Raw genomic sequence first — 18633 nt, forward strand, 5'->3', positions numbered from 1 at the left:
GTGACAGCTCTACCCCCAGGCTGAGGAGCGCCTCGGATGTAGGGAGTAGGCCATAGGGAATGTGGGTGTGGAGCAGAGCAGTGGGGATGGGAGTGTATGTGGGGAGAAGGGGCAGCTTTATGCCTTGGTAATGGTAGAGAATGTATGTGGGGGTAAATGGGTCAGAGTGCTGGAGGAGAGTTGGGTAGTGTGGGAGCAAGGAGTGCGTGTCAGGTACTTTGTTATGGCTACGTGTGTGGGAACGTGTTGGGGAGAGTGTGCCTGGCTGTTTGGGTAGTATGGCTAGGTGTGTGTACCTGGGAGTCTGTAGGGAGGTGTTCCTGGCGGATATGTAGGGGGTTGGGGTGGGTCTGGCTCTGTGTAAGTTGTAGGGGTGGCTATTCGTCAATGACATGAGGGATTGGATAAGGGGGTTGGATATTCATGAATGACAGTGAGCATTTCCCCATAGTTCAACTGCAAAGAGTTAATGTCAGCTTCTGATGGGCCTTCATATTGCCTGTGTGAGACCAGCCCCCACCCAGCTTCATCACATGGTTAGTACCAGCTGGATTTGTAGCACAGCAAATAGATGGAGGGAGAGAAACAGGCCAGGGTAACCACTTCCTGCAGTACCCATCCTCTAGCTGCTCTGTAGAGTAGAGGTTCAGCCAGCCTTCCCCTGTGGTGGGTGGAGAGGGAAGCTGGGCTGGGATTAGACAGTATTAAAACACAAAAGCAGCTGCCTCTGTGCTGCTTCTCTCTGTAGCTGAATGGGGCGCTCAGTGACAGGGCCTTTTCTTCTCTCTCAAATGCATTTTCAGCTGCCACTGATCCGCCCTGGTTTCTTTCAGCGTTTCAGGAGTTAGATGAGCTTTCCATGCCTCATTGATTCCCAGCGAGGCAGCTCGAATCCCCCTCTCAGCAGCAGCCTTTCCTCTTAGCATTCATTTCACTCACATGGGCAGTGTTGGGGTGATCTTTAATTTTAAAGAGACAGAGGAAGCAAATAGGAATGCTAAAGAAAGAGAGAAAAGGGTATTAAAAGAGACAGAGAAGAAAGAATCAGACAGACATAAGGGAAGAAAAATGGAGAAAAAGAAAGGCACTGGTAAGGGAGGTCAGAGGTAGTTGCTTGAGTCCATTAGTTATAGGCAACTGAGTCAAGGTAGTTAAAAACAAAAAGGGCTTTGAGAAGCCTAATCTGCTGAAGGCCTCCTTGCTGGAGCCTGTAGAAAGTCGTGGGATAACACCGCGGATGAAGTTAGTCCATGCGTAGAAATATGCTCACCACAATTTAAAAACAAAATGTTGAATTGAAAATTGGGATTTGGGTAAGAGGGTGGGAGTGAGAGATGGAATATTGAAATATTCCCTTGGTGGGTCAGGAACCCAGAGTCAACAGCATGATGCCTGGAAACCTGCAGCTAAATTAGCAGGAGTTTGCAATGGGATGTGATAGGGAGGGGGAAAAAAACCAATAATACTGACTTGAATATGCAGCAGCACCTTCTCTAGGTGGCCTTAACGTGACCCCACCTAGAATAGTTTCTTAAAAAGTGACCCGTAGGGATAATTACTCCAGCCAGGACAAGTTAGACATTTGAGAACTCACTACCCAAAGAATTAAATTTAAATGTAAGAGAGAAATTAAAATTATGAAATGCATAGACCAGTCAAAAGACTGAAATAACAACACTTTGAAAGAATAAAATTATAGAGAATATATGTGCATTGCAGGAAGTGCCAAGAACAACAACAGTGTTGGGAGGTGTGTGACACAGACTCTGTGTGTGTGTGTGTGTGTGAGAGTGAGACACAGAGACCGTGTGTGTGAGAGTGTGTGTGTGTGTGTGTCAGTGTCAGAGAGAGAGAGAGAGACACACACACACACACAGACTGTGTGCGTTCTGGCTGCTGGGGAAATTTCTTAGAGATGCCTGTCTGCTGTTTCTTCAAGGCACTCGCTGAAAGCTCTCTTCCTCTTGAACTATGTCCCCGCATCCCCACTCTGCGGAGTTGGGGTACATGGGCAGGGAGGAGGGGGAGAGACAGACAGACAGAGATTGTGTGTGCTGGCTGTTGGGGAAGTCTCTGAGAGACCATGCAGTGTCTCTTTAAGGCACTCACTCACCCGAAGGCTTGTTCAGACCTCAGAGCTGCTGTGAGTCCTGAGCCCTGTCCCCTCCCCTCTACCTTGCTCTGCGGAGATGGGGTACAGGGGCTGGGGGAGGGACCTTCCTCCCCTCCTTCCCTGCACAGTCAGAAGGAGGGTCCTGGGAACAGCTGCAGAAGCCACGTGGCTGCAAAGCAGCCTGGGGGAGGGGCACCTGAACACACACTGCCTGCTGGATGTGCGTGGCTCTGCTAATCAACTGTGCGGCACTTGAATCTCTCCTGGGTGGCCACCCAACCATGCAGCTTACAGGGAACACAGGTGGGAACTGTTAGACAGCGTCAGAGGGAAGGAAAGTTTATTCAACTCTGATTTTTATCCGTTCTTTTAACGTAACTTGACAAGGCATGTGCCCCATCCCCAAAGTTTTCTTCTCCTCCACCCCTCTTTACATATACTTTCGGAATGTAGCCAAACTACTTTCAGTGGAACCTGAGACCAGACAAAAGGTTGAAGGATTTATGAGGAGCTCTAAAAAGTGAATCTTTTCTGGTAGTACCAAATCAGTAAACTTTAAAACTAGATCGTAAAAAAAAAAAATTAACAATGTACTTCAGAAATGGGGGGAGGGAGGAGGAACTGGCTGGCTCGGGAACTGGGGAGTGGGATACAGGCCTTTCCTCTCTAGAACACTTGTTCCAGTCTGGTTGGGGGTGTGGGATCCTGGAGCATAGAGCACGTGTTTAGGTTCAGCTCAGGTCATTCCCTTTGATAGCTGTTCAGTGGTGTGGGAGAAAGGAGTTGGTGGGTCTGCATGCAGATCTTAATGGGCAGGTGCCTCTGTCATATAACCCTCCCTCGGCATTGGCACTAATGGGCCAAAGAGTGACTGGACCATTGAGATTGCTCTCCCCAGTCATCCTCAGAGGGGGTCCATTAGTTTTTCTAATCTATGCATTTCCAGAGCATCTTTCACCATAGTATCCTGGTCTCCCTCCTGGATGGGGACCAATTCAGCAGCCTGTGCAACAGCTCCTTTCCTCCATGTGTCTGGCTCCAATGCTGTCCATCCCACCCCCAAATATGACTCTCTATTGCCTGATCTGTTGATTATATAGTAATTCCCAGTTAGCATTCTGTGGTTTGGCAGGGTTCTCATGACCAGACCCAGAAATATCATAGTTATTACAAGAACCCCGGTATGCACCAACAAGACAAGTCAGTAATTATTTTTATTAGCATGGTTAGCAAAATCACAAACATTCTAACCCAGCAAAACAGATAATACAAGATGGCCAAAACGCCCCGTGTCTGAGCATCAGTATATTCACACTCTTTAGCAAAAACCGGAAGTGTTAGTCATCATCCTCAGCAGCAGCAACTGTGTCGTCGTCCTGGCATCTCCTGAGGCGCGCAGGCTGCAATAGAACTTTTATAATGTGTTATGCTGACGCCCGCTGTGCCTCATGCATATTCGGTACGGGAGCGATTTCTGACCCTTTTCCTTATCTGTATTTCCTCACCCTTTTAATGTTGGGGTGCCCTACCCCCATAGCTTACTAGGCCTTTTACCTCAAGCTCATTAACAAACACGTCAATTAGTTACCATGGCATTCTTGTGGTTGGACAGCTGCTAATATTCCTAACTTAAAATATCTAGAGCTGGTATAAATTAACATCTTGGGTTACCTGTCAACAGTTTAGTCATACTTGTTTATTACAGCGTTTTATCCTGTATGATCGACGGTTACTCCTGCTTAGCTGCTTATGCTAAGGCTTTTGGGGCCTTATGCCTGGATTAGTTTAGCTAATCTATAGTTTTACAGGCCTTGAGGCTTGTAGGCTTGTTGCATTACTGCCTCAACTTATACCTATGCCTTTCCTAGCAAATACCTATACCTATAGGCTACACTTCAGGACTGGTCCTCTGGTTTCCAGTGCACTGCCAAGTGGCTTAGACTCCCTGACATCTCTCCCTTCCAGCCACACTGCATGTCCCGACTCATTGTCTTACCTCTGGTTCCAATGCACCTCTCAGTGCAACCACATATCTGGCCCTCCTGCACACCCCAACAGGCCTGAGCTTGTCCCCTCCCATCCAGCCCCACAATGGTCCCCATCCTGCCCGGATTGAAATGCTCACACAGCTCAGTTCTGGTCAACTCTCCAGCCCATCCTCACATACAAGCCCTTTTTAATCTGTTTGAGTCTCACCTTTCAGCCTTTCCCGCAGACCCCTCAGTCCCCTCCTCTGACTGACATAAATCTAGGCGTTTGTCCAGCTCACTTATATTCACAGCTCTGACCCCTCCCCTGATCACTTTACTTATTCCAGATTTTTTTCCCCTTTGTGGAGAGTCATTGTGCCCAAATGCCCTCTCTACTCCCAGCTTCCTCATGTAGATCATGTCCCCTGGTTTTCAAACCAGGTCTTTCTGGACTTTCCTGATCCCTGCAGAAGTTTCTGTCAGCTCCTCTCAATCTCCTTTGGTAGGTTCCAGTGAGCCCAGACCTCTGATTCCCTGCTCCTGGAGCCTGTCCGGGGACCTCTAATAAAGATGGCTTCTGAGCCAGGATGGAGTTTAATTTATCCTACAAACAGAACCACCAAACAGGCCTATTAGAAATCAAAGCTGGAGACTTTCCAAGCCCTGCCATCCACCCAAGTGCAGACTGAGGGGGCTGCCTCTCTGAGGTACCGGGCCTGCTCCTGCCCAGCTGTTCAAAGAGTTCTGCTCCTAATGCCCAGTAGATGGCAGACCAGCCCTGGCCTGCTGGAGAGTGCCTTGTTATAGAAGAGACAGCTGAAGGCCTTGCAGGGACTTGGGCGGAACTCCTTGTCAGGCACTGGGGTGTGTGAAGAGGGATTCTGGCACTTCCTCCTCCACTGAAGTCTCATCATACATTTCTCTAGCCCCAGCCCCATACTAATAATAGGTAAAGCTCCTATTGAATTTTACACTCTTATTGGTGCCAGGGTTGAATGTGACAGCCAGGGCTGAGGTGATTTCTGATCAGTGCTCTTTGCTTAGGGTGACCAGAGAGCAAATGTGAAAAATCAGGACACTTTTTTGAGGGGAAGGGGGAATGATATAGTTGCATATGTAAGACAAAGCCCCTAATATTGGGATGATTCCTGACAATATTGAGATGTCTGGTCACTCTGTCTTCACTGAACATGGGACCCCAGTGAAAATGACACGCCTCAGCCTCTGCACCGCTCCATGTGCACACGCACATCTGGGTTGATTTGCACAACTCTGGTGTATGTGTGTCCGTCCCCCCCTTCCCTGAGAACACTCCTGCCTCTGATGCTCAAACCTGGGGACTATTACCTCAGGTGCTGTGTCCGATCTCAGCTGATGGGGAAGCGCATGAGGAGTAAGGCTTTTCTCTCCTGAAGCCAGACCCAAACCATAGGCGGCTTGATAGCTTAAGGGCCCAGCTTTGTAAGGGGCCTCCACCCAGTCCCACCTTGTGGGAGTAGGTGGTGGAACACAGCTGTCTCGCTACCTGATGTGTGAGTGCTGTCAGGGAGCCCATCATTTTCACCTACAATTACTTGCAGTTTCTCCTTGCTGCCTAAGGCCTGCTTTGCTGTGAAATGAGCCAGCTCATGTGCTGAGCAGAGCAGGTCATGGGGAAGGGTGCCAGGCCCCCCTCTTTGCCAATGGGTGGGTATGACAGAAGCACATCTTGTGCTGTAGCTCAGGTGGGCTTGCTTTGTAGAGACAGCTGTAGTTCAGGGGTCCCCATGCTCTGGGCAAGGGCCCTGCTCTTGTCATATGCCTTGCTTTTGTACCTGTCATGGCCCCGAGGCTGTGATGTGAAGTGAAATACTCTTCACCAGATAGATTGTCTTCCCTACGGTCGGAGATGTGGCCTGGGAGGACAGGGAACTACATTTGTATAGCTTCTTTTGCTCCTAAGGACCCCAAGGTGCTTTCCAGATCATATGTACCAGGATCATTCACTCAGCACTGAAATGCATCCATATCTCTGATGGAACATAGTTGCTGTTGAACACTGCACAGAGCCATTTGATAGGAAGTGGCAAAGAATCACACAGCTATTTGAAGCTGCCGGGAGATGGGGCAGAGGCTAGGGAGAGTTGGAATGGGGCCAGGACAATGGGACTAACACCCTGACACTTGCCATGTGACCTTTAATGTCCACATGTACCCATGATCTGGGATGACATGAGATCTCTAATAACCCTACACGATCAGGGCCTTGTTTTTGTGTCTCCTGTGGCTTTGCATGACTCTTGCAGAATCAGTTTACAGAAAGGGTCAGACAGCCTCATGGGTGAGTGCGTCTCACAAATTGATGCAATTGGGAGCAGAGAAGAAATTACATAGATTTTCTGGACTCCTATTCAGCTCTTCTCTTCTTTCCTTCCTTTCCCACAAACCACATTCTGTGCTGCACATCATGGCAGCCTTTCCTGTGGCTGAGAAAAACAGGAGGAAGGGCTCTCTTCCCTCTGAAACCCATCAGCAGAGTCTCGTGCTTTGGAAGGGTTTTTCTTTCTCCTGAGCTACAGAGCTGCTGAAGCACTGTACATCCCCCTGGGAGAGCAATTGAGCCTTCAGATGGCCTGATGGGACTACAGTGCATGTCCTATATAATGTCATGTTGTCCCCGAGGGTATATGCTCCACATTCTGCAGCTGGCCCTGTAATGCTACCCTTAGAGAGGGAGCCACATGCCCTGCTGGGTCACATGGTCCCTAGAATAGGCTGCTGCAAATTCTGTGGTGGGCCCCAGGAGTGCATTGCATGTCTGGCAGTGTTGCACAGCCCTGGGGGAATATGGCTGATTCTGCAGTGGGGCCCGTCTGTGATCCCAGGGAATTTGCCACAGCTATTGCACAGTCCTGTGGCAGTGGGTCTCATACCCTGCAGTACTGTCATTTGGCCTGAGGGAATACCTGGTCACTCTCATGATTCTAGGAGGTGCATCGTTGCATGCCCTGCATCGCTGTGTGATCCTGGGGATTGTGCTGTGTGTTCTGTGCTACAACTACCATAATACCTCCAGGCCAAAAGCTCAGCTTCTTTTCAGTTCTGTTTCAGAACTTGAGTGCTCTGCTGGCCCTCTATCAACATCATCTTAATACTGGGTGACCCTCGCAGCAGGGAAATGCTGGGCTGGAGTTGAACCCAGAAAGCTGCTGCTGTTCCCCCCATGCACGTTATTCACTGGCACTGGGAGCTGTAATAAGGTTGATGAGTCTGAGTTCTCTTTGCATTTTGTCTTCTCTTCCTCCTCATTGTGGATGACAGTCTGACTCCATCACTCATCTGCCTTGAAGATGGGATCTCAGGGCTATTGCCCTGATGGCTGGAGGTGAAGAAGATGAGGATGATGGCGAAACGAGAGGGGAGGTTGTGCCCATTCCAGCGACCCCCCCCCGCCTTCCAAGCAGCTATCGATAAAAAACACATTTATATGAAAACTATAATGAGGAATAAAAAAGCTCACTTTTTTCAATAACCCGGCATATAAAAAGATTTTTATCAATTATGAAAAAATTTTTGGCCATAAAACAGTAATTTAAAGAGTCTGAGATAGATGGCAAGAAGCATTAATGTCACCCAGAACAAATGGGCTTGCATTAGTCAACTGAAAGGCAGTGGAGACTGGTTGTGCTGGTGTTGCTGCTACCTCTGCTCTCACTGGCCTGTTTGCTCGCCTGTCAGGAAAGTGATGCCTGTTGCTGGCAATCCTCAAAGAAGCCACCTGCAGCCATGGCTGGGCCCTCACGGAGATGAGTAACCTCTCTGGTGGCACAGAGGTATGGAATGTGTTTTGCCGCAGGGCACTGAGCATATGAGGACGGCCATGCTGCCTGCCAGGACTTTGGCTCTTGTTAGACCCACACATTTTTCCCTTTATGTCCTCTCTGTCACTTTGTAGCAGCCACTGTTACTGACATTCCCTCCAACATGGTACTTGACACCCCCACAATCACTGCTCATGCCATGCAACCCCAGTTGTCATTGTTACCCTTGGAACAAGAGCACCCTAATTACAAGCTCTGGCTGCATGGCCTGGAGAGACTCATTCTTTTGGTTCTTGACTACTGTAAGAGGATCTTACTGCGTGCAGCTAACATCAGTCACTTGCTGGAGACTCCATTCCCATCACCCAAGTTAAGGATGGCTTTGGTGAACTGTCTGGGGGATAATCTTCTTTGGTTTTCTTCCACCTGCCTGTCTATGGCTTAATGCTTGGGATGTAATGGATTAAGCGGTCAGTTGCTTTTCTGAGTTTGGCCTTCTTATCTCCCAAGGGCAAGGGTGAAAGCCCCATCTCTTGGCACATTTGGAATCAGATGAGAAAAAGTCCTGGGGAATATACTATAGGGAATAATCCTGCCCTTGCTTCTTGGGGGATGCACTAGGCCTTTCCTTCTCTAATTTACAGTTTTATTAGGTGTCCACATTGTAGCATATAATAATCTTGTTGGATTTTGACAGCTACGTCCCCTCATGAGGTGTCAGGTGTGGGGGATGGGTTTTCCAAAGAGGTCTCCTTAACTTGTGATTGCTCAAGATCTTGATGACGTGTCATCATTGTGCCACATCTTGTCTGCTGATGTGCATTACAGTCATGCTAAATCTCTTTTCATGGTATCCATGTCCCTTGGGGCTCTGGAATGACAGATCAGGCTCTGATTAGAGGGCGTGTTCTGTGGATGAATGGCTAAGCCTGGATCTTTAACAGGGCGATTGTAAAACCTGCCTCAGCACATGGATAATCCTTTCTGTCCCCAATGTTAACAGGAAGTAGCTGTGTTCAGCTGGGGCTAACATTCCTCATGTGGTGGCACCATGATACTCTCATCCGATCAGGCTCACAAGGGTATATTTCACCTGTCCAGGAACCTGGATATCTGTTTAATACACAAAGGGACTGAGTTTGTGATCAGGACAGGGACAATAGCACTCTAGACTGCCATGCTGAGATCTGGGTACTGTTTCCAGGCATGCGGCAGACACACTCTGAAAGGATTCTCATGTGGTCCTCCAACTTGGAGATTGGCTAGACCCAGTTCTCTTGATTTCCTCCTGCCTGTATACTAAGATCTCCCATTTGCCCCCCATGGATTCTTCCCTTCAAGATGGCAGTCTCCACCTGTGTACCTAGCTCTCCCAGTTGGATTCATTAACCCATCTGCAGAGTGTGTGCATCTTCTGATAGGACTTACCACAGAAGGATGCTTGTGTCATTAAGATGAAATAAGGGAATCGTGGGCTCCAACCCTGGCATGTCCGGATCTCCTTATGAAGCCAAATGGATAAAGCAAGGTTTTTTTTTTAGTTTATAAAGTGAATCAGTAGTCTAATTAGTGCTGCTGAATGGCCCATCCTGAGAGGCAGACCCTAGTTCCAAGGGAGAATGCTGAACCATATAAAGTACGTCAAGCTTGCCAGCAGCTGCTCCTCACTGCTCACAAGCTGCTCTGGGTAGGAATGATAGAAGCCGTTGGCCGGGTGCAATGTTCAGATGAAAGCTAAAGCTGAGAACATGAACTTTTGTGGTTGAGAATTGTAAGGAGCTACCCAAAGATCTCAAAGCACTTTCCAGACAGTGATTGAAGCCTTCCAACCCCCTGGATGTAGGTCAGAATTAGAGAGGGAGGAAGAGTGCTCAACATTGTCCATCAATATTCGGTACTGTTTTTAAGCTAATTATGTGGATTTTGTATTCATGTCTTGTGAACATTGGAGTCATCTGGTTTTTCCGGCAGGAAGGTTCACCGGACACACTTTTCAGAGTCACACCTGAGGATTTGGAGCAAGTGGAATTATAAATTCACACATGCTGCTGTTCACAGAGGGAGTGTGTGCATGTGCCTCCAATCAGGGAACCGACACAATACCACATGATTTATTTTACCAATCGCAACCAGCCAGCTGTGCTCGAATAGTGAATTCTTGCCAAGGGCTGTTCACCATCCTCCCCTCTAAGGTTAAAATAATTAGCAAAAAATTTTCCAAAAAATGAATTGGACAATTTCAGGTAGTGAATAATTTTTGAGGAAATATCAGCTGTGAGCAGGAAAAGAAGCTGCACTCTTCAGAGACAGTAATGGATGTGACTTACTGGCCCATGTCTATTAAATGCTCTTCCCATTATAAGAGGGCTAGAGTGATTAAAATTCCTGGGGCCCTTTTATGGAGATGAGCTGACAAGGGCAAATCCCACTGTAGATAACTGTTGTGCTTCCCTCAGTCCCCTTCCCTTGTGAGCTGCCAAGTGTCTTTGACTTTGTCCCTGCTAGAGCGTGAAGCTCCAAATCCAAGCCTCCGAATGGCTGGTGTCTTCCAAGCGGCCTCTGGAAGCCCAGCCTGTCGCTGTGTGCGGGAGGCATGGCCTGGTTTCCTGCTGTCCATCTTTTGGTTTCTGAGTTTGAAAGAGGCCTGGCCTGCTGTAGATGGATCCCGGATCAAAGGCCCTTTGCCATTGTCTGTAATCTGGGGGGTGACTCTCGTTGGGATGAGGTGACTGCCTCAGGGGAACAGCCTAACTAATGCCTGATTCCAAATGGCTCAGCCGAGGAGGGAGGGAGCACACTTGGCTTGGGCTGATTCTGTCAGCAAAGGTTCTCCTTTACATCTCCTGTGTGAGTGTAGTGCTGGTGAAAGATGCTGGGTTCACAGCCTGGGTGACTTGATGTCCCTTACCTGACTAAAGAACAGTGGTAGCATGAGCAGCAGCACAAGCTTCCTCCACTCTATCTGGCCCCTACTGCCTTTGACAAGGAGGGAGCTCCAAGGGGAGCTCAGTCTCTGGGTCGCTTACAGTGCTTGGCCGCTCTGCTGAGACACCTTGCAAGGGTGCATTGTTCAGTTGTGAAGCAGTTTTTGAGATGCAGATACCTGTCCTGCTAAGAACTGGACAGAGACACAACCATCTCTGTTCATGTCATCCACGAGATGGTAATGACTGGTCAGTACTGACCTAGGTTGGATTGCAGCCAGTGGCCTGCAGGTTTCTCCCCCTAGCAAATATTTTTCAGCTGTATCAGCCATGTGGGAATAGGAGGATTGGATATTGGTCTTTAGATACGATGGTGCCGGGTGCAATAGAAATGTAGGTAGACAGCTAGAGATTAATCTCCCACCTCCTTCTTCTTGGCTCAGCTTTACTCCTTGAAATGGATTCCAGCAGCACACCTTGCAAGGGGAAACCCATGTCTGAGGGGTAAGAGAAATGCACTATTCCCTACTGGACCCCCAGGCCGGGAGCCCTTCCCTTGCAGAGTATGTCGCCCTGCCACCGTGGCAGCAGTGCTGGGCCCATAAGTGCAGTTGATTTATGTTAACTGTTGAAACGATAATGTTTAATCTGTAAAGTGCTAATCTATTTTTTATGTTGATTATGAATAGGCCAGCTGTGCCTACTTTCCTATTCATAGAGTTTAGTGAACAAGCCCATTTTACAGGCCGGGCTCAGAGGGTGATTTACATGCAAGCAGACACTGCTTTAAGGCAAGTAAATCAGCTGAGTTTCGCCACTGAACCAGACCCCTGGCAACTCAACCAGGAGACAGGGAGGAAGGGGGGAAGGGAAAGAATGGAAGGAAGGAGGAGAAATCGAGAGAGCTGTGGAGGGAGAGAAGGGAATAGAGACAGAAAAAGGAGGAAGATATGGGAGAGGGGGAGCAAAGGGAAGGTTAGCTCAGTTCTTGAAAGGGTGCTGCAGGGAGTGGAGTGGCTGACTCAACAGAGGACTTTCTCTTCTGAGTCAGTATTAGCCACAGCATGCTGCTAGAGGGTACTGTGCTTCTGGGAGTGGTGTTGTTGGCTTAGTAGGGAGCCAGTACAGTACTGACCCCATTCCCCAGAGTGGTGCTAAGGGAGGCTATGTTATAGGGAGTGGGGTGAGTGATTCAGTAGAGGGAGCTTTCCCTTCTGTAATTTTTTTAGATCTCAGAGCATTTTTCATATGAGTAGGTCACAAGCAATTTTCCTTCTAATTTTTGACAGGCTGTGTGCCCAAAAAATTTGTTCTGTGCAAATTTTTGAAGCAGAGTTCAAATTTGTGTGCTATGCGGCAAATGCGCCCAAGTGAGTAAAATGCTTATACATTTAAAAAGTTTTAATTTGCAATTTGTGATAATAGTTTTACACCATGTTATTTTATAAATGTCATTTTTAAATACTTAGAAAAAGGAAATTTAACCATTCTTCATGAAGCAGAAGTTAGTTTTAAGCATTATGGTTTATGATCTTTTTTATAGGCAATCACAAGCATATATCAAGCACATATTAATCATGATCATTATCAGTCCATAGGCTTCTACTCATTGGCGTCCACTTTCACCTTTCATTCTATACACATGTCCGAAAAGATTTTGATAAACATATAATAAAGACAATTTAATAAGTATGCCATTAGGTCAATTTATATGGGTTTTCAGATAGAGACATCATAAGTAGAAAAAGAAAAACAAGAGTACGTGTGTTAAATTTAAAATTTTCCTAAAAAATATCAATAAATGATTATCAGCCAAGAATAAGATATGTAATTACAGATGCATTGTAACTTCCTTATTGGTTGAAATGTCCAAGACTGCTAAACTAACCTACTGTTTTTCCCTGCGATCTTTTTCATTTGCCCATTCAATATAAACTCTGTCCCGATCTATCAGTCCTCCGTCCAGCTGGTAACTCTTAATACACATCAGCATGTCCAAATGATCAACTTGTAAATGATTCCGTAGTTTGTTTTTTAGAGTGTTCGTTAAGCTAACGCCACGCTCACAGTCTGCACTTGATGCTAGGAATGTTCCTCCAATATCCATCAACTTTGCAAGATCCAGAAACTGTTTGTTCTGGTGAGCAAATGTCACCATATCCAGGAAACTTAAAACCAATTGACTTTTGATTCTTTCGGCTACTGCAAACTTGAAGTCATTGCACTGACTGACTATAACAATCTCTTCAGCAAGAAAGTCTTTGTATTTTGAACATAGGGATTTGACCTGATGAATTCCAAAATTGAAGTCACACTTAACTATTGCTGCACAATCAAAAGCAGACCACTCCTGGACTTCATCCTCTGGAAACCTGTCTTCCAAATTTGCACACAAGATGTTTATGAAAGTTATTATGGAACTGGTATAAATTTCATTATTTTCTTGAGAGCTCATATCTAAGAGAGCCTTAACTTTGTCATTCCATAAGACTGAATCTACAAGGTACTGTCTACTGATCTTGTTCAGTTTACCTTGGGCAAGGTAAAATGCTTCAAGAGGTGTAAGGCCCCATTTTTGGAGCAGCGTGAATAGTGAAGCCAGCTCCAACAAAACATCATTCAAAATTTCTAATGTTATTCGGTATTCCATGGTATTCAGCTTTTTGTGTCAGTATTTAGAAACTGGATCAGTATCTTTGTCTTGCTCAAAATATTCCAGAAGAGGATTATAGTTGCGAATAATTGCTCAAAGTGCCTAGATAACCAGCGCACTTCATTGAGTGGCCTGAAAGCCACTGACTCACATTCAGAAGCATCCATTATTTCCTGCAATTTGCATTTTTGTGGATGACCGACAGAACACTGCGTAGACAGTTCTCATTAAGGTTGCGATGTCTCTTATCAGCTTGACCTCTTTCCATGCATCGGAAATCCCCAAGTCTTCCCAGTGTGCAATACAATGTTGCTGGACTAAGTGTGGAATATCACATTTCAGCTGAGCCACCACGCCATTGAGTTTGCCCAACATCACAGAGGCACCATCAGATGTGAACATCACCATTTTCATTAGATCAAGTTGGTGTTTTTTATAAAACTCTTTCATTGCGGACACTATTGAAACAGCATCACATTCTTGCAATCATAATAGTCCACCAAACGAAATTTTATAGTCTGCAGAATTTATGGATCTATATTTAAAGTAGAGTATGAAGTATCTGTTAATGGATATATCAGTGCTTTCATCAACAGCTAGAGTATGAAACATTGCCGATGCTATTTCATGCATGAGGTCATTTTGGACAATGCAGTTGATAATTTCAGGAAATTCAAAAGCATAATTTTTACTTCTCCAGCTCGCTGGTATGCACACATACTTTTCCATATGGTCCTTAATATCCTGAACAGAAAGCATTTAGCTGTTCATTTTAATAGCCAACAACACACTGTCAATAAGTACCTTGATTTCTTCTGGGTTTGAGCGCTTGCATTCAAGATTAATTTTCCTCCTCTGCTTTTCAGCTGGACTTTCAAGAATCATGGTAAGTAATCTGCTCCGTAAGGAAAGGTTTTTGTTTCCAAGTCTTGTTACACCATCTGTATGAGACTTACTTGACAGGTGACGCTTTAACAAATCCAACTTCCATACATTGTTCCACATTTTTCCTGTTGAAAATTCTCCCGAAGCTCTGGCATCTCGACAATATACACAAACCACTCCGTTGTCCTCATCGTATGTGAATATTTAACGAAGTTTAACAAGCATTACACTATGTGACTTCGGTGTAATTGTCTCTATAATCTCATCCAGCCATCCAGATTTAAATGAAGTCGCTGTTCTTTTATGCTTTAGACGTCTAGACAGTGACATTTTGGGATTGATTTTTTACCAGGTTGGTTTATTTAAAATTAATACTTTTATTATATGGCTGCTATTTCAATGCACTTAACAGCATGACTCGACAAAAGGGCAATCAGGAGATCATTCAGATCAGGATACCGGAAGTTTGTGCATAGCTCCAATCATGTCCATTCATCTGTGGCAAAAAAACTCGGGGAAAATGGTAAAACATCACGAGTAAATGTATGAAGTCCAATGCCTTTGAAAGATTTCAATCACGAAAACAACACTTACCTTTGTTCATTTCTGGGAAATCTTTGCAGTTCCTTAGCAACTATGGCCAGGCATTTTGATTTATTCGCACGTACTTGAGTTTGTACACAGCCAAATGAACAGACTACAAGAAGATGTGTGGGTCCTTACCATCCCGACGTGATCAACGTTCCACGTTTGAAATGCTGGTGGGGAGGGGTACGATTCATTGCCGTCCTTTCCCTTCCCCCCCTTGCCAGCTAGTAGAATCTAGCTGTGTTGATAGACGGTGGGCGAACAATGTCAAAAGTCGCCTATAAATGATATTTCAGCCTGGCTCTGATGTAGTATTTCATTTTTTGTGTGCACAGTGTTTTGCCGTGTGCCCGGGGTTTAGGATCTGTCACATGCACAGCTTAAAGGGAACAGTGGTCACAAGGATTATTAACCCAACTGTCTTGGCCAGATTCCATTGTGAGACCTTCCATTTTTCCTCCCTCAATTCCATTTGATTCTTCTTCACTTCCTGTTCTGAACTGTTGTGTAGCATACTGTGCAGCTGTGCATCTATTGCTTGCTCTGGCACATCCATAAACAGAGGTTTCAAGATCTTATCGATGCCTACTCAACTTTACATTACTAATACAGACTAACACGGCTGCTACTCTGAAAACTTCTCAACTTTGGTAACTAGCTTAGAAAATCTGAATTAGCTATGAAGTCACAGGTCTTTGGTAATAGCCCTATCACACCCACATCCCCACGCATGCACTCCACAGCCATAGATGACCCACACAACCCAGTACATCTCCATATACACCACGAACCTCCACACCCATACTCCTACAATCCAAGCAATTCAATTCAGGAAGACTTTATTACACTGACAATCTATATAATTATTGTGAAAGTGTAAGGAAGGAACAGAGGTGGGTGCAGTCTGTTTGGGATAGGGCTTCACACTCTGTTTTGGGTTTCTGTCTGTCAGAAATGTCTATTCCCGATCCAGTGGCAGGCTGCTGCATAGTGTGATGCCATCTCTACTGTTCCTCTACTTTTTAACCCAGGGTCAGGCATGTTTTTGACTCATTGCTTTCTGATGAGAGGCCTGTAAACATTCCTGATCACTTGAAGAAATATCTTTCTCACACAATCCCTTGTATATTGGACACTAAAAGGTGTCTCTATGTCTCAGTCTCTGTGAACTATCAAACATCTACTGCACCATCCTACTAGACATATATAAATCTCACTGCTCACACTGCTCCTTCCTGTGTGTTCCCAAATGCGTATGTTGCCATCCCATCAACCATGAATACATCCCACCCCACACACCGCTCCTCCCCCCGCACTCCCAAACACCTACAGCTCCATCCCGCCAGCCACGAATACATCCCACCCCACACACCGCTCCTCTCCGTGTGCTTCCAAACTCATCTAGTGCTGTCCCGCTAGACAGTACATCCCACCCAAGCACAATAAACCTCACTCAGCATTCATCTATGTGTTCCACACACGGATGCACCCCCTGATCTGTACACGCCCATTACACTCACCTAATTCTCCTGTGCAACCCAAATGCATACAGTACCATTTCACCCACCCCTTCTTACCCACCAAATGGGTACATCCATTCCAACCCGCAGATACCCATGACTACTGCCCCATGCCACATAAACCTACTCCAAGACACTACCCCACCCCCTCTTATACTTCCCAAAGCCCCCAATCTTTAGAAGTTGAAGCAGGATTTCAGAGGATTTCAGGTGATTTCTGTTCCCTATGGTACCTATATCCTCAGGCACTGGCAGCTGGTTCTTTCTCACAGGGCAGCATCTGTTGATGCTGGTGAAGCATACTGCTGACGGGACTCTCGGGCAGGTCTACAGACAGATACAGAGCCTCTGTCTCCCTACCTGAGACTAACTCTGTGTCAACCCATACCCCTCTGTCTGTCAGCCTTTCCTGGCTTCCAGAGTTTGTGGAATCACCTGCAAGATGGGGCATAGTGCCCACAGGGAGATGGGGTTAGGTACCCAATTGCTCCTGGCTCCCTTTTTCCTCTAGTCCTCACCTACCTGTTCAATGCCCCATCTAGCCCCCTGTCTGTGTCACTTCCTTCTCACAAAGGTTCTTCAATCTCTTTGCAGTGCACAAGCAGAATCTTTTGTGGCGATACATCAAAAGGTGTTCCATAGTAATTGGCTCAAAGGATTGTGGGTACCTGTGAGATCCTCAGGTGCCCACTGTGTGTGGCTGAACAGAAATGGGCCCCCCTGTTTGTGGTGGGGGGGTGATTATTATTGTAGCACCTAGGAGCCCTATTCATGGACCAGGATCCCATTGTGCTGGGCACTGTACAGGCAGAACACAAAATGGCCTCCACCCCAAGGAGCTTACACTCTAAGTATAAAACAAGAGACTAGGGATGGATGCAGACACACAGATGAGGGAGTACAAGGAAAGAATGGGACAATATTGGTCAGTGTGATATGCAGTAGTCTTAGCACACCAGAGACTTAACCATTGTCAAGTGTTTTGTAGGCATCACAGCAAAGGAGAGTTTTAAGGAGGGACTTGAAGGTGGATAATGAGGTACCCTTGTGGATGTTTACAGGGAGCTCCTCTCAAGCATGAGGGACAGCACGGGAGAAAGCACAAAGGTGCTTGTTTGAAAATTTAACAAGTGGATGATGGAGGCTAGTATCACGGGAGTTGAGTCAACATCTCTAGTGAAGGAGAGATGATGGGTAGAGTGGGGAAAGGTCATCATGCATGGCTGTAAGGGGGTTGCACCTGTCCCCCCGTCTCCCTATCCATCAGGGAGGGTGGCCACACCCGTTTGCTACCATGCCTCTGGACCGACTCAGTTCAGAGGGGAATTGTTGTTGGGCCTAAATCTGTAGTCCAGGCCAGGCAGCAATTGAGTCTGTAAGCCCCAGCCCCCATACAGGGCAGAGCAGCCAACAGCCAAGGGCGGTGGCCTGCAGTCAGGCAGAGCAATAATTGAGTCTGGAGGTCCTGGTCCTCCACCAAGTGAGGGTGGGGGGGCAGCAAGCAGTTAAGGGCTCTGCCCTGCCGTCCAGCAGAGGAGCAGCAGCATATCTATACGCCCAGGGTCCTCAGTCAGGGCGGGGCGGCAAACAATTAAGGGCTCTGTTGGCCTGCAGTCTGGCAGAGCCCAAGTGAGTCTATAGGCCTGGGGCCCTCACTCTGGGCGCGGCGGCAAACAGTTAATGGCCCTGCTTGCTGTCGGCAGAGCAGTAGTGAGTCTAGGGGGCCCAGGCCCTCAAGCAGGGTGGGACACCAACAGCTAAGGGGCTCTGGCCTTTGGTCAGGTCAGAGCAACATAGCAGCCTAGGGCAGTGGTTCTCAGCCAGAGACCTGGGGTCCTTTCAGGGGCTGCAAACAGGTTTCAGGGGGTCCGCCATGCATGACCAGTATTAGACTTGGTAGGACCCAGGGCAGAAAGCCAAAGCCCCGCTGCGCAGGATTGCAACCCGGCGCCCCAAGTCCCACCACCCTGGGCTAAAGTCGAAGCCTGAGCAACTTAGCTTTGTGATGCCCCCTGTGTCATGGGGCCCTGAGCAATTGCACTGCTTACTACCCACTAAAGGTGATTCTGGATTTTATATGCAGAAAATCAGTTGTTGTGGCTAGAACCCCTCGTCTAGAGGGGTGAGTTCTCTTGCGGGGCAGACAGCAAAACCATCTGGCATCCTAGCTTGGGTGGATG

The 18633-nt window shown here is 46.9% G+C and overlaps 1 protein-coding gene across 6 annotated transcripts in view; it reads left to right on the forward strand.

Moving 5' to 3' along the window:
• ADCK1 (aarF domain containing kinase 1) overlaps positions 1-18633 on the forward strand; it is a 135255-nt gene that overhangs the window by 60839 nt on the left and 55783 nt on the right. The window lies entirely within an intron of this gene.

The sequence above is a fragment of the Caretta caretta genome, chromosome 6 (genome assembly GCF_965140235.1).
Source record: "Caretta caretta isolate rCarCar2 chromosome 6, rCarCar1.hap1, whole genome shotgun sequence".
In the NCBI taxonomy this organism is placed as follows: domain Eukaryota; kingdom Metazoa; phylum Chordata; order Testudines; family Cheloniidae; genus Caretta; species Caretta caretta.